General features: G+C 43.5%; 1 pseudogene; it reads left to right on the top strand.

The window, feature by feature from the left end:
* The first annotated feature begins 459 nt into the window (after positions 1-459).
* On the top strand, positions 460-4,654 carry LOC102849555 (annotated as a pseudogene).
* Positions 4,655-4,874: the final 220 nt, after the last annotated feature.

Genomic DNA, 4,874 nt, shown 5'->3' with positions numbered 1-4,874 from the left:
ACTGTCCACCATGGGTAACCATTGTCGCATTTGACACATCAGTGTCACAGTGTTCAGCTTCACAACAAACACGAGTTACCTCTGTACAACAAGTGGACAGACCAGGGCTATATGACCTAGAATGTTTAAGAAATCAAATGATGTGTTGCACTGGGGTCTGTTTGCTGTGAAGGTCCTCTCCAAAGTGCTAAAGCACAACAATGTCAGTTTAAAATCCAAGCTATGGTATTTTCAATTCCTTACTATGTATCTGAAAGCTGGGACAATCAATAAGGATGACAGAAAAAGAATACATGCCTTTGAACTGTGGTATTGGACAAGTGTAGTGAATATCCCATGAACTCTAAAAAGAACAAGTAAATCTATCCTGGAAGAAATGCGACCAGAATGCTCCTTAGAAGCAAGGCTGGGACTCACCATGCCAACTGTCAGCGTGAAACACTAATAATTAATTGATTGATTGATTGATTATTCAATCTATCTGTCAATCGATATGATCTCCTGTGTCTGGAAGGATTGGTCCAAGGACTTCAAGTCTTCAAAAAAAGGATAAAGGCTCCAGTATATAAACAGGTAACACCTAACAGAGAAATCCACAGATTGACTATGATAGAAGAGAAAGCTAAAATACGCCCTTATGCTGTAGCAGCCATTTTTCTGCAATATAAAGTTTACAAAAGATCACTATGACAGCTTCATTGATCTTCAGGAGAAATTACACCAGAACATTTGCAGAAAAAGTTCGTTGGTGGCCACTGGCACTCAGGATTTGGACACATTATCAGGACCATTTAAATACACCACAAAGCATCCTTCACCTATCAAATTCAAGCCTCTGAATAAGACCAAGGAGTATACAGTCTGTGAATTGATGACATTATACAAGACTGACAACCAGCTTAAACATTATTTACCTATCATTGAAAATAAACATCTCTACTGGGCTGAACAGAAAATTTTGAAGGGCTGCTAGGGGCAACAAAACAAAATACTATAATGAAATGTGCAAAGAGCTGGAGTCAGAAAATCAAAAGGGTCGAACTTGCTCAGCGTTTCTTAAGCGGAATGAGTTGAAAAACAAATTCAAGCCTTCAATAGCAATACTTAAGGATGCTTTGGATAGAGTGTTAAATGATCCAAGAAACATTAAAAGAAGATGGGAGTACACAGAGGCACTGTACCAGAAGGAATTGGCTGACAGAGAAGAATTTCATGAAATAACATATGAGCAAGAGCCTGTGGTGATGGAGGAGCAAGTTCAAGTTGCTCTGAAAGAAGTGGCAAAAAATAAAGCTCCAGGAGTTGATGGCATACCAATTGAAATATTTCAACAAACAGACGCTGTCTGGATGTGCTCACCAAGTTGTGCCAAGAAATCTGGAGGACAGCCAGCTGGCCAATTGACTAAAGAGATCAATATTTGCTCTCATTCCAAAGAAAGGTGACCCAACAGAGTGTAGAAATTAGCGAACAATATCATTAATATTACATGCAAGCAAGATTCTTCTGAAAGCTATCTAAAAATGACTGGAGCGACACGTCAACAGAGAACTTCCAGATGTGCAGGCTAGATTTATAAGAGGTCATGCAGTTAATGTTAAATGGAGCTTGGCAGAAAGCAGAGAATACCAGAGGAATGTCTATCTGTGCTTCATTGACTACGCAAAGGCTTTTGACTGTGTGGATCACAACAGGCTGTGACTGACTCTGAGAAGAATGGGAATTCCAGAACATTTGATTGTGCTTATGCAAAACCTATACTTGGACCAAGAGGCAGTCATCAGAACAGAGCAAGGAGACACTGTATATGGTTCAAAATTGGGAAGAGTGTCCACCAGGGATGTATTTTGTCTCCATACTTTTTCAATCTGCATGCAGAACAGATCATTCGGGACACTGGGTTGTACAAGGAGGAATGTGCCATCAGGATTGGCGGAAGAGTCATCAACAACCTGCGTTATGCAGATGACACAACCCTGCTTGCTGAAACTGAGGAGGACCTGAAGCGCTTGCTGTAGAAAGTCAAGGACTGCATCCTCCAATATGGATTGAAGCTCAACATCAAGAAAACAAAGATTCTCACCACTGGGTCTATCGGCAGCATCATGATAGATGGTGAAGAGTTTGAGAGTTAACAGCTTTAGTTTGCTTGGCTCCACAGTCAATACTCTTGGTACCAGCAGTCAGGAAAGCAAGAGACAAATTGCATTAGGAAATTTAGCTGTCAGGGACCTCTCCAGAGTACTGAAGAGCAAGAACATCAGTCTGGAGACTAAGGTGTGCCTGATCTGGGCTATGTTGTTGTTAAGGTGCCATTGAGTCTCAGGCGACTCATAGTGACCCTATGAACGAACGTCCTGGGCACCTCCTGTATAACTTTCATCCTTTATCAGGTTCATAGGGTTTTCAGAGGCAAGCTATTGTGGAAGTGGATGCCACTCCTGCTTCCAAGCTTGTTTTAATCGGGGGGCTTCACCAAACACTGTCCACCACGGGTAACCATTCTCACATTTGATTCATCAGTTGTCACACTGTTTGGCTTCACAGCAACCACGAGTTACCTCTGTACAGCAAGTGGACATAGGAGGATTACACGACCTAGAAGAATGTTTCACCAAAAACAAAGGCAAGCCTGAAGGCCGTGGAGTAGCATCACCCACCTTTGGCTTGGGAACATGGCTTTCTGTCCTCTAAGCCAAGTGTGTGCGTGCTCTCTCCTGTTGTTATTGGTGGTGGTGTTAAGTGTCGTCGAGTCGCAGGCGACTCATAGCAACACTATGAATCAAAGTCCTGTACACCTCCTGTATAACTTTCTTCCTTTCTCCAGGTTCATAGGCTTTCCAGAGGCAAGCTATTGTGGAAGTGGATTCCAATCCTGCAGGCTCCACAGGCTCAACCCCACACTTACTCACCCTTACTCTAAGGGTCAGGGCCACCCATCTGCTTTTGAAGGCCAAAAAAGACAGTAACACACAACGTTAAAGACCCAAGAAAATTCCCTTGCCTGACTGCCACCAAGAGGAGTCGCCATGGAGATGCCAACCATCCCACCCACTTAGCTGACTGACTTCCAAGTGTAGAGAGACTCCCATCCCCAAGCCTCATGAAGGATTTTAAGCTAGGGCCTGGAGCAGGCTCTTCACAATTAAGTGCTAGGTATCCGAAAGCTGGACAGTGACTAGTGATGACAGAAAGACAATTGATGCCTTTGAGCTGTGGTGCTGGAGAAGAGTGTTGAATGTACCATGGACTGCTTAGGAGAACAAACAGGTTTGTCCTGGAGAGAGTGAAGCCGGAATGTTCCTTGGAGTCAAAGATTCTGAAGCTTCATCTGACATACTTTGGGCATGTTGCAAGGAAGGACCAGTCCTTGGAGAGGGACTTCACGTTTGGGACAGTGGAGGGATGGCACAGGAGAAGACGACCCCCGATGAGATGGATCGATTCAGTGATTGGGTAGTGGGAGTAGGTGTGTTGGAGACAATGAGCTTGGTACAGAATAGAGCAGGGTTTAGGGCTCTTGTACATAGGGTCACTATGAGTTGCAAGCGACTCGACAGCACATAACCACCACCACCACCACCCAGTAGTCTATGATAGCAATGGTGTTGTCCTTTCGATGCCTCCAATCATCAATGGGATTCATACCAAAATAACACTAAAGACTAGAAACATGTTTCTTGAATGCACAGGAACTGACCTTACCAAGGCAAAAATAGTCCTTGATATTCTTGTCACCATGTTCAGGGGATACTGAGAATCAGTTTACAGTTGAGGCAGCTGAGGTCATTTTTTCTAATGGGAAATCACATACTTTTCCAGAATTGATTTACAGGAAGGAGACTGTGAGAGCTGATCTCATTAACAAATGGAAGTTGGAAATCAGAGAAATTCCAGAGAATCTTGCAAATTTTTTACCAGGATGTGTTTAAAATCAGAAGTCATAGGTGGTGGAAATCAGAGTTTGAAATCCCTCCCACCTGAGCTGACATCATGCATGTGATATTATAGAAGACATTATAGAAGATGCTGCTATTGCTTACAGATAGAACAACACTCAGATCTATCTCCCCAAAACATAGTCCATTGCTTATCAATTTCCTCTTAATAAGCTGACAGAACTTCTCAGGCATGACATGGCGGCAGCTGGGTTCACCTTTGCCCTGTGCTCCCAAGATGATATTGCTGATAAATTTGGTTTGGATGTTTCTGTAACCAAGGCCATCCAAATAAGTAATCCTAAAATAGGTGAATACACCATTTCTTTCTGGCCTGCTGAAGACCATAGCAGTAAAATGCCCCTGCCTCGGAAATGGTTTTAAATTTCTGCCATTGTAGTGAAAGATTCTAGCAAAGATGTTGGTGCAAAAAACTACCGGCATCTCTGTGCTGCAAGAGCCCTGGGTTTTAGATGATCCATGGGCTGCTGGACAGAATCATGCAGCTGCCTGATGTGCCTCCCAGTGAAAAGAATAGGGGCTATGTGGCCAAAGCTTCTGAAGGCTTTGCTTTCTTCTGGGGACGATGTGTCAAGGTCTTTGTCCAAGGTCAGAACATCAGCAAGCTCGGGGTCCTGCATCATGATGTCATCACCAAGTTTGAGCTGACCATGCCCTGCTCCTCCCTGGAAATCTATATAGACCCCTTTTTGTGAAGATGGGACTGATTTACTCCAAATTTCCCTTTCTCCATCCCCAGTGTCCTCCAGGGGACCTCCATTTGTGCTTTCATGTTTAATAAAGAATCACTGGCTGGCAAAAAAAAAAGAATCAAGGATGGTGAAATTTGGACCTAACACACTTTAAGCATGTTGTCAGGAGGGACCAGTCCTTGGAAAAAGACATCATACTGGCCAAAGTGGAGGGCCAGAGAAA

Source organism: Elephantulus edwardii, unplaced genomic scaffold (genome assembly GCF_000299155.1).
Source record: "Elephantulus edwardii isolate Elephantulus edwardi_28Jun2011 unplaced genomic scaffold, EleEdw1.0 scaffold00016, whole genome shotgun sequence".
Classification (NCBI taxonomy): domain Eukaryota; kingdom Metazoa; phylum Chordata; class Mammalia; order Macroscelidea; family Macroscelididae; genus Elephantulus; species Elephantulus edwardii.
Note: the sequence above shows the minus strand (reverse complement) of the source record. Positions and strands in the feature narration are given on the sequence as shown.